Raw genomic sequence first — 19,317 nt, 5'->3', positions numbered from 1 at the left:
AGTGCAGCCATGATCAGAAGCAGATACCAAGGGAAAACTGTGGCTTCACGAATGAATAGTATGTCAACAGTAAATTATCTTACCTTTTTGGGGTCAATTTGTCATTCATTACCTCTGCCAGGGAGGTTATGTGATCAGCAGGGTTTGTTTGTTTGTTTGTTAGTTTGTTAGCAAAATAACTCAAAAATTTATGGACGGATTTTGATGAAATTTTCAGGAAATGTCAGAAATGGCATAAGGAAGCCACAGTAATACTTCTAATGATGACTGATGATTCAAAAACAGAGCCTGCTACTTCTTTCTTTCTTGATTGATCAACCCCTCCACTCTCTCTCCCTCTCTCCCACTGAAACCTCACTTAAACACAGTGATTTGCCTGTTTAATATGTGGATATTAACCATGGAAATATACCATATAAAGCACAAGTTTGTTCTCTCAGCCACCTAACAGAGACTCAGTCAAACTCAAATGTGTAAGGATTGCCCAGTGTGTGTCCTAAAAGTTGCTTGCCAACTCTCCAACTCAGCACAGCTGGTGCTGTATGAAGCTTTCTGTCTGGATGGATGGATCCAAAGAGAATTTTTTAGGAGCGACAGAGCCAAAGGCTCATCCTCACTGCTTATTTTTATCGCGGTGTGAAACAATTTGCCACATTTTACAAACTTTTTTGGTGGATACAAATAGAATGCAACAAACTCAGCGTGCAATGTTTGGGTGCACACTTTTACTTTTTTAAATTAAAGCTCAGTTGTGCTTTCTGTGTGGATGGCCACATGATTGATTGATCAGTGTAGGGCGTACTCCAGTGATGTTGTTAGGGAATTAACATTTTAGGGTGAATTCCCCCAACAATAATTAAAGTTACATTATTATTTGGATTTTTTTTTGTCTTTAAGCGCCGGCACATTTTAGGTGGTTTCCAAAATGTTTTGATTGATTTCTCCGTGATAACACATTATAGAAACATGATTTGAATGCCCTCTGAATCTGCAGACTCAAAGCTTTCCACTTCACCCTCTCCTGTGATCCTAAATCACTCAGCCGGAGCCAAGGAGCTCAGAACACAGCTTGACACCCGCCCTCTGAGTGTAATTGGTGGACTTTGTAGAAAAAGAAGATTGATTTGCTCAGACACTGCTTTTACCGTCAGTGATTGGTCAATTTGCACGTCAATCAGCCATTTATTACCTGTAATTGGTCAACTCACAACTCACAGTCTCTAAGCAGATTTTACAGATGCGACATGTGTCCACTGCATAAAAACTACAGTTTAACGTTGATGGACTACAAAACGTGCATCTATCTGTAGGCGCATTCTCTGTGTTGTTCAGTGCAGCGAATATAATAAGTGCACCTCTGTGAGATAAACAAGAGCTCATTCAGGTTTTTATAGTTTTAAATCTCTTCAGGATGAGGCACTGTGACTATAAACATCTAAAACTGCTGAAAGATTTAATGTCTCTGAATCTGAACTGTCTCCAGAGTCAGTAGGATTAGATGGATGATATTTAAGTCCTTATAGCTTATTTTGCAATGGTTTTAATTGAATAAATTTGTTTTATTCTCTTTAATTCTATAACGGCATCAAGCTGTTGATTATTAAAAACTTCTCTGGTTCTGTCTTTCTTCCTTTCACTACTCCACAGCTTTGATATTTATAATTTATAAATATCCAAACATAGCAAAACAAATACATTTTGAACTAGAAAAGCACTCAGAGAGCGCAGACCTCCACCATTAGCCCTATCTCCCAATAGTGAAGAACTCTTCAAAAAATTCCTGGATCTGTCCCCATGTGCCCCCCACCATAGCATTCGCTGATTACTCCCTACCCGGTTGGGTGGACACACGGTGAGGCAAGGCATTGGCTTCACTACGGGTGCCAACAGATGCACCTATGGTCTCACTGGACGACTGGGAGTCATGGCAGAGGGTGAATATTCCTCCAATTGTGAGTGTTCTCGCTACAATTCGCTGTCTTTCTCTCTGTTACGCTCTGACTCATCTCCTCAACCAGGATGGCATCTTTCAAACTCTATAAACACACCCAAAAACTGCTGCTGGGATTGAAGTTAATCATGTCCACCATCTCCTGGTGTAAAGTGGTAAGAGCGCAGACCTCCACCATTAGCCCTATCTTCCAATAGTGCAGAATCCTTAAAAAAATTCCTTTATCCAGACAGTTCCTTTATCTGGATCACTCCCAAAATCTAATCAGTTTTTCCTTACGCCATTTCTGACAATTCCTGAAAATTTCTTTAAAATCCATCCATAACTTTTTGAGTTATGTTGCTAACAAACGAACAAACAAACCCACCCGATCACATAACCTCCCTGGTGGAGGTAATTATAGACTGAATGGATGTTTGGATAAAAAGTGAAAGTGGGCGGTAAACCAGTAATAATACTGTCATCGGAAAAATTTCTGTCATGGAATGGATTTTTGCAACACAGTCATCACCGGTTTAAATGCCTTTGTTGTGCTGTGATGCTGACGAGGCATATCCGCTCCCACAGCTGGCAGAGTGAGTTATTTGTGACAGACAGCTCAGGCTGAGTCAAGTCCTTAGCACGTTTTGCCCTAGTATTATGTGTAGCCAGGTAACTAACCAAACGTCAAGGACTCTTACTGCTGTAACTTAGCACAGTTAACAGGCAAAATGCATGTTCTTATCTCTCAAAGTTTGATCTCTGTACTGCAACAGAGTCACTGTGCCGTCTCTGTCAATCTGCCTGGGGCTGCATGCTGCCTTGGCTGGTCTCAGTTTGCGTTAAAACCCAGCACTGCAGCTATTCATCTTACAATGGCTTAAACAACCATTTTAAGGTGTGTTTTAACTTGTGACTTTCTTTTCTAAGTCCACGGTGAGTCAAAGATCCAGGCTGCGATGTTGAATTTGGTCAGAAAAGCTGCTGTAAACTAGCTGCAAATCTGTGCGGCAGCTAAAGCTGAGCTAAATCAATGCTAAATGCACTACTTCTGCCAAACTCTTCAGAATAAAGTCTGTGGTTGTTATTTTTCTAAAATGCTTTTATTGCGAACGCCTTTACCAGGAAACATGCTCAAGTCATTATTAGCAGCTTAACACACATCAGCAGGATAGAGATGAAATGTGAAACTTGGAGTGCTCCTATGTTTAGACATAAATTGAGTATGCCACCAAAGGTTTTTTTTAAGGGGAGAAGGGGGTTCATAACACTTGAATTTGAATGAAAAGCATCATCTCTTTTTAATTTTGTAATACCGCGAAATAATACCAGTACCGTCAAAGGCAAGAAAAATACCATGACATGATTTTTAGGCCATATTGTTTAGGCCTAGATGTTCCCAGTTGTCATTGTTTGTAATATTCCTCTGCTCATCCTTACTTCCTCCTGTTCATCACATGAATCATCAGTTCGACAGTGAAACTTATTATTAATTCTATACAAATTACGTTAGAGAGTTGACGTGTCAGTGTTGTCGAAAAGGAACTGCATGAGGAAAGAAGATGCACAGTACATGTGGTCTATGTTGGAACAAGACTAGGTAAAAACCTAGTATTTGGCTGACTGCAGCTATCTGGGATGCTTGTTGAAAGGCCTGACTGAAATGTGTGTTCTGGCAGAATGATGTTGTCGTGATTGTTAGTAGTTTATTATTTTTAGCCAAAGGTATAGTAAGTGGTTACTGAAATGTAAAAAGCTACATGTTGCCCTGTCTCTCTCTGTCTGGCTCCTTCTGTGTGTATGGAGATGAAAACTGAGCAGCGACAACCCCCCTCTCCCCTCCTACTTTTGTTCTACCACATCTGATTGGTTAAACACAGACACACATCGGCTCAGCTGCAGGTAGAGAACAGAGGGGAAAATATGCTCTCTGTATTCTTCGCTGTTACTGCGCGACTGGAAGACAACACTACAGGAAAAGAGCAAAAAACCTTCCTCTGCACAAGACAAGCTGTCGGTGTGGTATTGTGCCCTGATTTTAACAAGAACAGCCCCTAGGTCAGAGCAAACAGCAACAGTCCTACTGTGACATCCAAGCTAACATGGAGTAAACTGGACAAGCTCACCGCCATGATCGGAAAAACATGCTGAAACAGACCAGGAGTAGAGCGAGAACATTTTTCTCTGTCACAGAGAGATTTCAGTGTTGCTCTCTGCGCTTGTTTGGATTTAGACATGTTAAGAGAGAACGCTGAGACAGAAGCTCTGCTGTGGCTCAGTCCCCGCTAATGACAGGCCTGCCAGTGCGGTCATTAGCTGGGACACAACAACTAATTAGCTGTATACAACAGCTAACCTTTTCCTCGTAGCTATCACATTGTCATGCCAAAGTGGGGGGCAGAAGAGCAGCATCTTTGTTTTCTTTCACACAAAGCTTTCCGTGTTACTCTCAGCGCTAGCTGTGATGAAGAAATTCTGGCTAAGGCCGAGCTAACGTTCGGCTAGCCCACAAGCATTTACACAACAAGTTCCCCTTTTCCCCCTCAACTATCACATAGTCATGCCAAAGCAGCTCAGTAGAGTAAAAACATCTTTCCCAACATGAAAAGCTTATAGGGTTGTTTTATTTTTTTGTCATACAGCAATGTGGCTGAGTTCTGGTGAAACAGAAACAGAGGCTAAAGCTATTTTGGAGTATGTATGAGCCATACATAATGTTAACTGGAGCCTAGTTAACACAGTGGAGGCAGCCATCACTGCCAGCATTCAGTCAGAGCAAACACAACTCTGTTATGTTAGGCCTTTTGGAAGTAGGCTTACTCACTCACTCACTCACTCACTCACTCACTCACTCACTCACTCACTCACTCGGGGAGTGAGTCAGTCAGTCAGTATACAAACAGTGCCATATGTAGGGCTGACCTCAGTGGTCAGCCAAAAAGTAGTTTGTTTACTTCCATTTGTAGTTTGTAATAATTTAATCTGTTAAATATTAGGGGTGTAAATCACCAGTTTCATCGCAATACAATACGATATCGATTCTCAGAACAATGATTCGATATTTGCTGATACCACAAAGTCTGCCATGATTCGATTTTGATTCGATTCAATTTGATTCAGAGGCCTGCGTTTGATATCAGACGATATTGTGAACCCATTCACCACAGTCTGTTACTTTTCACATAAAGGAAATAAACACAATATTGACACGTTTTGAGAATTTTATTTCCAAATGCTTAAAGGTAGAATATCCGACATTTTACACTTAAATGTAATAAAAATCAAACATTTGCTATGTAAATGTTTTTCTGAGTACAGTATCAACAAACTGAAATAAACTTCGGTACCCTGTAGTTTTGTTTATATGGGATGTTTATAACTCTGTCCAGACCGGATTGGGGCGGTAACCTTCTTCTCTAGCACACGCCCCTCTCCTCCTAGAAACGTCCCCAGGGGCAGCAGTGCTGCTGCAGGTAACTGTTTCACCCAAACAGCTGAGAGGAGTGTAAATGGCAGACTCCAGTCCGAAGCGGCCGATCGAAGGCCTGCCACCGGCTGCCCCTCCACCTAAAAGGCCTCAACATTTGTCTAGGAAACCCTCTGACAAAGTGAAAGGAAAAAGTAGAGTTAATATCGGACTTGCTTTGCCTCGGTGGCAAGCCCTACGCGATGCTAAAAAGCTCTCGCATGACTCAGAACTGGCTTTGCTTCTCGTGGATGCGTAAGTAGGCTACATCTTTTCATTCATTGTGCGCATTGTCTCAACATTTGTCCAGTGTTGATTTATTGATACAGCACTATTCTTATGGTTGGACATTTAAGTTGAGTGTGATAGCATGGCTGAAATAAATGTGGGGTAAAAACAAATGGAAGCTAGGCATGCTAATGTTAGCCTGCTGCTAATAAATGGAGGCTGCAGACAGAGGTAGCTCTACTCAAATCAGGTAGTGTCTCAAATTTTGTTTATCCCAAATCACCCAAGTCTTGTTTGAAGCTGATGTTTTCATGTTTAATTGATGCTATAACATAACCGGCCAGGATAAGAAGAGCTCGTGAAATGGTTTACTGCAGCTGAAAAAAGATATTAGCAGTAAAGGTTGCCTTGAATGTTACATATAAACTTGTATATGATCGATGTTTAGGATCAACAGAAGCTAAAGTGGCTAATGGGGGAGGCCTCAAAGTGGCGGAGGTGTGTCAAAAACTCCTCTTTGTTTACATTTTCAAGGCTTTGCTCTCCTATGACACCTAGTGGAAAAAAAATCGCACCTTTAAGGCATTTACATGAAAAACATTCTTTAACAAAGTGAACAAATGCTTGTGTTTCACTTTAAAGTGATGCAGTTTTCAGTTTTAAATGCACAGTATTTATTCAGCTTTGTGACTCGTGGCTGGGCGGAAACTGTCATAACCAAGCGCACGGGGGGAACTTCCAAAATTAAAGCATAAGGTAAAAATGGCGAATGATATCGTTTATTATACTTTCAATCGATTTGACTGAATCATTGCTCAAACAATCGAAATATCAATCCAGAACAATGAATCATTACACCCCTATTAAACATGATTCCTTTATATATTTATCTTTACTGTGTTGTTCATTTGTTTTAAAGTCATTCCCCATCCATGGACCCCAACACAATATTCCAAGGGGGAAAGGAGAGGAGTAGTTTTTTAACTTAAATTAAAATGTGTGCAATATATAGATAAAACACTGGGTTGTTATAGAAGTTTAGGTTTTTAATGTTGGATTCATTTGTAAAAACACTTGTGATGTTACATTACAAACAGTGTTTTATGTTGTTTTGATATATTTGATATTTGACAGTGTTTTAATGTTTATAAATAAATAAATAAAATTCAGAAGTTTTGAGATTTTTTTAAATAAATAAAATAACATTTATTATCACATACACATACACAAAAGTACCAAAAATGGGCACTGCTGTGTACCGGTACCGACTTGCAGGGACAGGCCATCAGTACCGTACCAGTTCAAATGTGATAGGTACCCATCCTTATATACCTGGGGTGCCAAAGAGTTGTGTATATATATATACATATATATATATATATATATATGTGTGTGTGTGTGTGTGTGTGTGTATATATATATATATATGTGTGTGTGTGTGTGTGTGTGTGTGTGTATATATATATATATGTATATATATATACATATACATATATATATATATATATATATATATATATACACTATATAGACTTAGTGTGTGTATATTTATATATATATACACACTATATAGACTTTATGCACATTATGTTCAGTGCTTTTGTGCCAAATTCTGTGAAACTGAAATTAAATTGCAACTTCAGAAATCCTGCATTTCACTTTTTAAAAACTAATTTGAATTCTCTAGTGAATTCCTTGTTCCCTCCCCTTTAGACCCTCGCCCCCATGCCAAAAGAGTGACAGAGAAACAACACTGTAAATTAGGAATCGAAAGAAGAAGAAACAACATCGAACAAGGAAATGTCATCGACAAAGAAAAAAACCTCCTTGAGAAATGGAGTCTGTCATTGACAGAGGGAGTGACTCATCGAGAATTAAAAAAGATAAGAAATGAAAAATAATATTCAAAACATTAAAATCAAATGGAATGAATATGATTTTTAATTATCATGTTTTGTTAAAAAAAAAATTAAATGCCAATTTGTGTTTTGATGCCATCAAATTCTTTTTCATATTATGAGTGTAACAATGCCAATCATCTTATTTCAGTTTCAATTTTTTTTCCAGTGACAAATTTAATTTTCAATGCTAATCTTTAAAGTCATCATCCTGGCTCCATAGGCCTGGGAGAAAATCCTTTGGAAGGCCATTTACTGGCTCATTGTGAGCATGCACAGATGTTGCCAGAGTGCAGGCTTGCAGGGGCAATACATACTACTGAGCTGTTTGATCAACTTGTGATTTAAATTTTTAATAGTGTGGTTTGGAACAAAGCCCTCATTAATTTGATTATTCTGATTCTATTTTAAGTTTTTTTTTTGTCAAAAAAAATACAATGTACCTCTGAAAAAAATCAGCTTGAGTTGTTTGTCTTTTGATACCTCTTTATAAAGTCAGCAATCAGAGTGGGAGTGAAAGTTACCTCAGTGACATCAGACAATGATTTGCAAACAGTTTGCAAGTCTCAAGTTTGCATATTGCTTCCACCATCTTTCTTTTTGAAAGCCAAAGCTGATTAAAACTAGATGAAAAGATCGACACATACTGCTACATCTCAGTCCTGATTGAGAGGTCAGCATGGTAAGGGCTTGTCAGTCAGGTTGAAGCACCCTAAAGCAACACATACTTCCATCATTTAGAAAATTAAGAACATTCTCTTAAAAGGCGTGAAGAAGTGACTGACAGCATGAACCCATTAGCTAAATGTTGTATAAGGTCCAATTAGAAATAGGGCAATTTTCTCTCTTCCTCTATACATTGACATTTTCTTTAAATTTTAACTAATGATGGCATCCCCCCTGTAATAATAATTCAGATTTTAGGAACTTTCACATTGACTCACTTTTGAAACCCAAAGGCCACATCCTCTTCTAAGTTACACTCTGGTTCAAACAGGAAGCAAGGGATTAACAATTGTGAAAAATTACATGTGAGGGAACAAAATTGGAGAAGTGAGGCTTCACTATGAAAATAACTTATCTTATTTTCTCAAGTGCTGCAAATTTATTACACCCCCATGTTTAAACTCTAAAACTGTTGGAAAAACAGGTCAACACTGACAGTTGTAAGATACAGAGACACATTATCTTGTATCTGCTCAATATGCTGAATGGAGAAAAACGAAACACTAGAAATTGTAGTAGGATAGAGGTGTCTGTAACTTCTCAACAACAGTGCAGTGATTTTCTACTTGACAGGCTCAAGCAATTTACAGATTGTGGGTCTGCAGCAGTGCACACACAAAGTCCTGACATCATTAAGCCCTTACACATTGCATCTGCAATGGTATATTGGTGTGCCACTGTGAGAAAAACACATTGCTGTGTACCTCTGAGAAGGCTGTTGGGTAAACAGACATGGAGCCTTCCACATACTTGCATTCAGACACATGATTTAGTGATGTTACCTTGAATGTTACACATTGCAAACCTATTAGATCTCTGTCACAATCTCTGAATGCTGAACAATTTCACCTCAGTCCTCCTTCATGTTTTACACATTACAGGCAAGAAATTAACTTGGGAATAAAGATTTCCAAATACACTGCAATCTGTAAACATCATTAGTCTACCACTTTCTGGTATAACACTGATGCATATGTACACATAACCACTTACCAACATCAAACTTAAATATCACTTAATCAAGCAACTAGTAAATGAGTAATGCTCACATCATATGTTCCTTAATCTTTTATTTTATTGTTTTCCTCTTATAGTTTTGCGTCATTACATTTTTTACTTGCCAATAAACCTTATGTCAACTTTACCTACTGAGCCACAGTAAATGCATTAACAGTCAACTTATTTAAACTCTGAGAGCCATTTAAATCAGAATGGAGTTAAAGTCACACTTTCAGGGTTAAAATTAACTCTGAAATGTTTAAGACTGAGATTTCAACACTCCAGATTTTGTTGTGTAGACTTTGCATGAGTAAGTTAAAATGATTCTAACCAAATAATCGTTAAAACGGTGATGGATAAAGAAAAGCAGACTCAGCTCCACGTGTGCAGCTCACATGAAGTTACCACTCCATAAATATATGGGTAGTGGTTAAATAGCAGTAAAGTGCTGTATTTTAAGACAAACATTAAAATTTTGTTTTACACTGGCTACATAAAAAGCACAAAAAACATCAGAATACAGAGAGCTGTTACAAGCTTTAAAGGGAAATGAAAGCAGGAAGAACAGAGCTCTTTACCTTATGTTGAGTAAAGCAGACTGCACTAACACACTCATTCAACTGGCCAGATGTCATTGCCGTTTCCACTGTATTTGGAGAGGTGTGGCCCAAAGTGTGCGTGGGCATGTGTCAAAAGATGGCAGATTTCCTGGCATGTGTAGGACTGTTTTCTTCACAGTTCCATTTTTTCAGTGGTAATGTCAAAATGTTGATTTCTTGTCTACCTGTGACTATCACATAAACAGATACAGACAGTGTTCTAACCTTAAAATGAATAAAATTTAAAAAGAACCTGATGAATGTCAGAATTCTCTGAAAAGCTGTTTAAGAGAAATGTAGGCATTATGTGAATGAGGCCCAATGAGTTCTTGAAACAGAATGGTTTAAGATAGATAGGTGTGTTCTTTGCAGAATGTATAAAAAAACCATGTCTGCGCGGACCAAACAGACAACACAACATGTGATCAGACATTTATAGGTTGACTGCATAACTTCAGATGACTCATGAAGCACATAAAAATGAATAATAATATTCAAATTAGGATGTGTTAATTTCTGTTTATCCACACTGACTACTGGTGAAGTCGACGAATTAATTCAGTGATCTGACCATAAATCACTCGTTACTAGGGGTGTGACAAGATCTCGTGCCACAAGATCTCGCAGACCAAAATGCCACGAGATTTCTCGCCGTGGAAAAATCAATCGAGCGAGATGAATATTGTGCAGTGGGAGCAGCAGCTGTCCCTACAGAAAATAATATCAAACCCGAAGTTATAAAAGATCACAAAGATGCCCTAGACTCTTTAAAACTGTTAAAAAACTGAGCTTATGAAGAAACGGAGCTGATCCGTGATCCATTAAGATGACGCTCCAACCCCCTCCTCCTCTACGTGGGGCCGCACATGATCCGCCTATGCATAATGAGTTCATCGTAATGGTCCGAAATGATGAGATTCTGCTGCTGGTAACTTGTGCAGTCTCCGTGAGGAGTATAAAGCATTTATTTAGCTTGTATATGTGCGCAGACTCGGTTTTAGTGCCGCTATCTGTGATTTTGTAACTTTGAGTCACTGCAATGTCATGTCTCCTTCTCGTCTCACCATCTGTCAGTCACACGTCCATTAGCTGTTGGCTGCGCGTGTCATCAATCAGAAGCTTAACATGAGTAGCTGCAGTAAACTTAGCAAAACAAACTCTGTTAGAGCGCCATAGAGTCCACTGTTAGCTCCAAAAAGCGAAGTTCTTGCTCCAGTTAAACATGCCCTGTTTGTCTGACCGCAGAGCAGAGACACACACTCACTCACCAATACACACACATCTGACACATCTGTGCGTCGTGTCTAACACTGTCAAAGCTGATATGAGAAAAAAAGCACACAAAACGACAAAATAATCTATTTCTATAAATTACAGCAAGCGTGTTATTGACAGAAATATTTCTTTTGAGTGTTTTAAATATGGATGTACCTAAAGAGGATGAGAAATAGTTTGATTTTACTGATGCAGCTCTTTATATTTCAGTCTGTAAACAGGGTTTAAGTACTTTCAAAAATCCTGCTGGATGCATATATTGACTAGATGGTATATCCCTCTAGCTGTAATAATAGTTATAATACATTTTACTTAAAAAAGTACTTTTCAAAGACTCAAAAACACTGTAAAAAAATTATAAAATGCATTACACACAAAAAAAAAGCCAAAACAAGACAATATCACAACCAAACAAACAAGCAAGCAATCAATGTGACAAGACAACAACAGAATCAAACATTAAAAAGCCAGTTCAAAAAGGAGAGTTTTGAGCAATGATTTAAATGTGGATGAGTCTGTACAATCTTTGATATGTTTAGGGAGTGGGTTCCAGAGGGAGGGGACGGCTATGGAGAAGGCTCTGTCCCCCCAGGTTCGGTGCCTGGTTTTTTGTGGTGGAAAGAGGACATTGAGGTTTGAAGAGCAGAGATTACGGGAGGGGGTGTAATGGTGTAGAAGGTCAGTAAAGTAAGGAGGGACCTGCTGGTTTAGGGCTTTGTGGGTGAGGAGGAGGATTTTTAAATTTGATGCAGTAGGGGACAGGAAGGTTTTGGAGAAGAAGGGCGATGTGGACATGAGAGTGGGTGTGGGTCAGGAGACGTGCTGCGGAGTTCTAGATGTATTGAAGTTTATTGAGGACTGTTGAGGATGTGCCATAAAGGATGTTATTGCAGTAATCAAGTCGGTATGTGATGAAAGCATGGATGAAAGTTTCAGCATCAGGGAAGGAGAGAAGTAGATGGATGCGGGCTTTGTTTTTTAATAATAATAATAATAATTAAAGCTGCAAGCAGCGATGACGGGCCCTCGCAACCCGTTGCACTACGGGATGTGCTGCGACCACGGGTGTATGGCAACCGTTGAGTGCCAACAACAGAGCGTGCTGCCCCATGGGGTTTGTGGGTTTGCAACACTCACAGTTTCACAGAAACAGAAGGTGATCCCCCTCATTAATTTCCAGAGCTTGCCATTACTTTGGCAGTAAAACCAAATGAGCGTGAGGCATGAGCCCTGAAAGTTTGGAAAGCAGCTCCAAAAAATGAAAAAATCACTGGATTGTCAGCTCACAGCTCCTCTTTCTGCTCTGCTTGGCTCAGTTGCTCTCTCTCTTTCTCTTCTGAATGCTTGCAGCCTCACTCCCTTTTCCTCTAGTTCACGCTCACTCCACAGGAGAAAAATGACTGAGTGGCTGAAAGCATTAACTGTGCTTAGATTGTTGCAATCATCAGTGTGGAAGATAGATATTATGACGTGTGCTGTTGACCTCTTGGCCAGGTTGACTTTGTAAAAGAGATCTCGATCTCAATGGGAATTATCTGGTTAAATAAAGGTTAAATAAATAAAGTAAAAAAAATTGAGGAGAAAATACAGAGATACAGATGTGTACAAGTTTGTTTCATTATTATCTTCAATGCTTTGATATCTCCTCTCAGATTTTTTTCTTTTACTATGTATTTATGGATAAACAGACAGATACAAACAGTACTTTACCGCAAATCAAGCACCCTCAGTATATTTCATGCCTGGGACACAAGCCAAGACTCCTCAGATTCCAACAGTATCCTTCTTGTCACTCTATGATCAAAACTCAAGGAGTATACAGCAGACAACCAGACCAAGCAAAAATCCCATTTGATAATCAGAACAATAAATTTCATCCTAAGTTTAAAGTTTTTTTTAATTAAAGGTTGTCCCAGTCAAATACATCCACCTGTAGCTGATACCCCAATGTCTTCGCATCACTTTGACCCTTCAGAGCCTCACAGCTACAAAACGTGGTCTTTGCTGCCATCTGGTGTGTCACTGAAGGTTTTGACCATTATATTATACAATCCTGTAGCTGTAAAAAGAGGGTTTGGATTGACATGATGACACAATTGAAACGCAGAATTCAGAATTGTCTATGCATACATGGAACTATTGATCACAGTCTAAAAGATCTTGACTACAGACACTTTATAATAAACCTAATTCTTTTATATCCAGACTGTTGCTCTTGCTAAATCATTCATTTTTGAAGATATTTTTCCAGTTCTTTTAGTTCCCCCCACCTTTTTTTCATGACTTTCAATGTTTTGCCACGGCGACAGATGTGTAAAATAAACAGATATAGATGCATAAAATACAGAGGAACAGATGCGTACGTGTTTGTTTCATTATCTTATTCAGTGCTTTTATATCTTATCTCATTTTGGCAATTTACCTTATATTCATGGATAGACAGAAGTATACTTTGTAATGTGTTGTTTGCTGTTTGGACCCTGTCCTTAAATATGGTGCAATGCTGTGTATCATCAAAAGATGGCAGCATAGCCTTAATTTCGGTAACATTAAGATAGGACAGAGTTTTGAACATTTCAAAATGGAAAATGACAAAAATAGACTTGCTTTTGTTTTACAATTTGGGTCCAGGAGATCCTGAGATGACAGATATACTGAAGCATTTTCAAACACTTAGTAATATGAACTTAGTAACATAGGTATTATGAACTGCAGGGGCTGATTTTTGAACTATTGTAGGGGGCGTCACTGAGCCAAATAGCCACGCCCACCAACAATCATCCTATCAATCTTCTCATTTCCTAATTTGGTATTTTTCTGCCAAGTTTCATGGCTTTGTAAGTTTTGTAAGCCTAGGATAATTCTACTTCCTTTTCATGGGGAAGAAAAATTCTCCACGGCCACACCCCTTTGAGAAATGAAAAATTTCTAATGAAAATTTCAACTTTGACATGTCTTCTTACAATATCCCTAACATGATGGTGTTTGGATGAATTCCCCATGAGGAATTTTGAAAATTGTGAAGTCTGCATTGTGCTGCTTTTTGACCAAAAAAAAATCAAAATGGCGGACTTCCTGTTTGTTTTGTGGCATGGGTCCAAGAGGCTTTTTTGTAGAACTTAAAATGATGCATAAGCTCAAGAGTTTTCAAAATCCTAGGTTAAACCTGGTGCAGGGGCTGAATTTTCAAAAAACTGCAGGGTGCGCCACTGAGCATAAAAGCCATGCCCATTTATATTATCAATCAACTCGTGTTGCTACTGAGTATTTTCCTGCCAAGTTTCATGGCTTTACAAGTTTTGTAAGCCCTTGATAATTCTACTTCCTGTTACATGGCGAAAGAAAAATTGTCACCGCCACACTATTTTAGGTAAGGAGTCTTGATCTTCAAATTTCAATAATACCAACCTTGAGGGATGTCCCTGGGCTAATTTCAGCAGGATTTGGCCAATCTTGTAATAAATGGAAATTTTTTAGTGAGCACCTGCCACTTTTATCACATGATGAGGCATTTAAATTTAAGGGGCCGCCATGGCCATGCCTTTCAACTAATGAGAAAACCCCAAATAACTTTTGACCTAAGACATCTCTTCTTGCTCTCCACCAAAGATGAAGTAGTTTGGATGAACGCCCTTTGACAAGTTCATTCAAATACAACCCCTAAAATATGCCTCGTTTTACCAAAAAATTCAAAATGGACAACTTCCTGTTTGACTTAAGACATGGCTCCCAGAGGTTTTTTTGTGCATCCTGACATGACGCATCTGCCCACACATGTTTTGAAATCCTAGGTCAAACCTGCTGGGGGGGCTGAATTTTTAAAATTTTCTAGGGGGTGCCATTGAGCCAATAGGCCACACCCACCTAAAATCATCACATCAATTATCTCAGCATGCTTATGAGAATGTTATTGCCTAGTTTTATTGCTCTACACATATCACAAGCCCCTGAGAATTCTACTTCCTGTTTCATCCAATGAGGCTAGTGGACTTCCTGTTGAGATTTCGGCATGGGTCCAAATAGCTTTTTTGTAGGACTGATGATGACATATATGCACACCAAAATTCAAAAGCCTGGGTTAAACCAGCTGGGGTGGCTGAATTTTTAAAAATTTGTTGGGGGTGCCATTGAGCCAATAGGCCATGCCCACCTACAAAATGAATATCGATCTTCTTAGCAATCTGATGAGATTTTTTTTGGCAAGTTTCATTGCTCTAGGTGTCTTATAACCATTTGAAAAATCTACTTCCTCTTTCATGGCAAACAAAAAATCGCCATGGCCCTGCCCTTTAACGTAGATGTTTGACCATTATATATGTGTAAGGCCAACTCCTTGGGAACAGCCTGAGTGAATTTTCAGAATGATCTGCCCAACCATGTAGGTTCTGCAATGTGAAATTCAGGAGTAGTGACTTTCTGTTGCCAGAGGGTGGCGCTGTACAATTTTTCAAAATTTCAAGTATGGATGTGTTCTGGCCTGGACTGTTATCAAGCACATGAAATCTGTCTCAAATATGATCATGTATAATAGAGTTATGACTGTTTAAATACTTTTGATGAGACAAAATGGCGACTCTTGACTTTGTCGCCCCGGCGAGGCCACGCCCTCTGACGAAAAGTCAATCTTATTTTTCATAAAGCTAAATGCACTTCTATAGTCCTCCCTGACACAAATTTAAAGTGGATATCTTCGATAGTTTTTAAACAGTAGCTTGCACCATAAACCTTGACATTTCCTGTCACCACTAGGTGGGGCTTTGATCTGTAAAAAATCTGACCATATAAATGCCAATACACCTGAGCAATATGAGTCCAATCGGACCATGCACAGCTGAGTTATAAACTACTTCCTGTTTACCAGAGACATATGCAAATTTGAGGGCTTGCCATGGCCACACCTTTCGACTAAGGAGAAAACCCCGAATAACTTTTCATCAGCCATGTCTCATGTAGCTCTCTGCCAAAGTACAAGTCGATCGGATGAAATCCCTCGGACAAGTTCGTTCAGTTATGACCCCTAGAAAAGGCCAAAAACAGCCCCTTTTTTGCATATTTATTCAAAATGGCAGATTTCCTGTTGGAGATAGAGTGTCGGCCCAAGAGGCTTTTTTGTAAATCTCCCCAAGCCGCACCTGCACACAAAATTTGATGAATCTACGACAGTCAAAGGAGGGGGCAATAACTTTAAAAACTGTTAGGGGGCGCTATTTTTGCAATTCTGAATTTTCATGTTGGAGACCCAAAAAATATCAAAATTGTCGCGAGACCGGATGTACGTGCAAAGTTCCCTGTGAATTCAGAAATGTTAAAGGCCTCAAAAGTCCATGCAATGACGGCAAATAAAAATAAAAAAATAATCCGAGCAATTACAATTAGGTCCTCGCACCACTCGGTGCTCGGGCCCTAATAATAATACATCAGACTTAATAGTGCTTTTCAAGGAGACTCAAAGACGCTTTACAGAACAAGAACAAAAACACAACACAAATGGGACAGGAGGAAAAACATGAATAGTTAGGAGTCATATGCATTGTTAAACAGGTAATTTTTGAGTGGTTGTTTGAAAGTCAGCAGTGAGTCAGAGTTTCTGATATGGAGGGGGATGGAGTTCCAGAGGGTGGGGGCGGCGATGGCAAAAGCTCAATCCCCCCAAAAAGGCTGGTGCTTGGATTTGGTGATGGGATTTAGGAGGCTGGAGTCAGTGGAGCAGAGGAGGCGGGAGGGGCGGTGGTGCTGAAGGACTGTGAGGTATGGAGGAGCCAGGTTATGAGGGGCTTTGTAGGTGATGAGCAAGACCTTGAAATGGATGCTTTTTAGGTGAAAGAAGGCGGTTTTTGTGAGCTGGGTGACATGTTGATCAAAGGAGAGGTGACTCTCAAAGGTGTTGCCAAGGTTGCAAGTGTGAGAGGAGGGGGAATAGGATGAAGGTGTCAATATGGAGGTTGAAGTTGTAGATGGATTTGGTGAGGGATTTTGGGCCAATGATCATGAGTTTGGATTTATTGTAGTTAAGAGAAAGAAAACTGTTGTTCATCCAGGTTTTTATTTCAGAGAGACAATTGGTTAATGTGGAGAGTGTGTCTGTGGTGATGGAGGTGGTGGAGATGTACAGTTGGATGTCATCAGCATAACAGTGACAATTAAGTCCATGGTGGCAAATGATATGACAAAGGGGGAGCAGGTAGATCATGAATAGGAGGGGACCAAGCACCGAACCTTGGGGGACGCCTTGTGTCAGGGGAGCAGTGGAGGAGGAGCAGTTGTTGATATGAATGCATTGTTGTCTGTCCGTGAGATATGATTTAATCCAGGAAAGTGCAATACCAGTGATGTTAAGTGAATGTTCCAGACGGTAGAGCAGGATGGAATTGTTGATGGTGTCGAATGCAACTGAGAGGTCCAGGAGGATGAGGATGTTGATATGGCCGGGGTCTCATGAGAGGAGGAGGTTGTTGTTGACTTACAGTAGCACTGTTTCGGTTCTGTGTTGGGGTCGGAAGCCGGATTGGAAAGGTTCATAAAGGGAGAGGTGGGACTTGAGTTGTGTGGCAATGACGCATTACAGAATTTTTGACAGAAAGGGGAGGTTGGAGATGGGCTAGAAGTTAGACATGTGATCAGGGTTGAGTCCAGGTTTTTGAGGATGGGGATAACAGCTGCAAGTTTTAGGGATTAGGGAACGGAACCAGTACGAAGAGAAGAGTTGATGATGAGGTAATGAGGGGAGAGATGGCTGGAGTACAATTTTTGAGGAAATTTGATGGGATGGGATCAAGGATGCTGGTGGAACTCTTCATGCCAGTAGTAATAGTGGCCAGGTCGGAGGAGGATACAGGAAGGAACTGACAGAGCGGTTGGAAGATGATGCATGGGGTTGTAGGCAGAGGTGAGAGTTGGAGGGGAAGGGGGGATGGTGAAGCTGCTGTAAATGTTGTCAATTATAGTCTGTAAATATGAAAGGAATGTATTGCATTTGTCAGTGGTGAAGATTGAGGAGGTACTGTCATAGGGTTTGAGGAGTTTATTGATAGTGGAAAAAAGAGCTTTAGGGTTGGAGGAGCTGGATAATTTGGGAATAGTAGGTGGAGTGGGCTGAGTTGAGGGCTTGCTTGTATTCTTGAATATAGTCGGTGTAGGCATGGAGGTGAACAGTTAAATCAGTTTTCCCATGGACTCTTTCCAGTTGGCGTTTGCGAGAGTTCATTGAACGGAGGGCGGGGGTATACCAGGGGGCAGAGTGAGTGAAAGTGACAGTTTTGGTTTTGAGAGGTGCCAACTGATTAAGACAGGAAGTGAGTGTGTTGTTGTAATAAAGGGGCAGTGGGGGAGACTGTATTGATGTTTCTAAAGGATATGTTACGTTTTTGTCTTTTGGTGGGGATGGGAAGGTCAATGTCTATTATTATTGCTAGGTAGTCAGAGATGTGGAGGTTGAGACTTGAGAGATTATGAATAGTGAGGCCAGTAGTGCAAACTAAGTCCAGTATGTGTCCATGACTGTGGGTGGAGAAGTTGATGTGTGAAATAGAGGCAGTGTAGTAAGTCAGTAATGGTGTATATGGAGTATGGCCTGAAGGTGATGCACGCCCAGGTCTATCACATACCAGGCACTAAGTAGTATATTCCTCTAGCTGTAATGGTGTAATGGTATGTGACAGAGATGGTGGGAGTTAGGACCAACAACATATAAAACAGCTGACCCATGCTTTTAATCAAGTAGCACAATAATGACCACAAAATCTGTCTTTTCTACTCCTAGATTAATTTTCTACTGTAATGATGGATTAGTGATTTAGGCTTAAAAAAATTGGGTAAAAATCCAGAAAAATTCAGTTTCAGTGATCTGATTTTTGGTGAGAAACATAAGCAGAACTATTGTACAGAGCAAGTCTCCAGGTCTCTGGATTAGAAAACTCGCAAAATGTGAAAAACAAGATTCAGAGTCCAATGCTTCCAGCATTATTGGCATTGTTAATCCAGATAACCACCCAAAAAATTGTTTAAAAGATCATATTTTGTTGATAATATCACAAACAGGAAAGTCCAAATAGCATTTGTTCCTAGCAAAATATATCCATATAAGCTATCCAACAAGGAGGTTGTTGGTATTTCAGTTGCAAGTTTTTGATTTTTTCTTCCAGCCAGAGGCTGAAAACTAAATACTGATAAATAATGATTAATGGATTGACAGAAGTG

At 39.7% G+C, this 19,317-nt stretch overlaps 1 protein-coding gene across 2 annotated transcripts in view; it reads right to left on the bottom strand.

The window, feature by feature from the left end:
- Positions 1-19,317, bottom strand: part of sept12 (septin 12) — a 96,108-nt gene that overhangs the window by 50,093 nt on the left and 26,698 nt on the right. Inside the window, exon 1 of one of the 2 annotated variants that reach the window (XM_041778625.1) lies at positions 9,826-9,856. The exons of the other annotated variant lie outside the window; for it this stretch is intronic. The gene's annotated coding sequence lies outside the window, so the exon portion shown is untranslated. Of the gene's footprint in view, positions 1-9,825; positions 9,857-19,317 lie in introns of those variants that run through there. 2 annotated transcript variants of the gene reach the window in all.

This window comes from Cheilinus undulatus, linkage group 21, assembly GCF_018320785.1.
Source record: "Cheilinus undulatus linkage group 21, ASM1832078v1, whole genome shotgun sequence".
In the NCBI taxonomy this organism is placed as follows: Eukaryota; Metazoa; Chordata; class Actinopteri; order Labriformes; family Labridae; genus Cheilinus; species Cheilinus undulatus.
The sequence above is the reverse complement of the archived record's forward strand: the minus strand, read 5'-3'. Positions and strand labels throughout refer to the sequence as shown.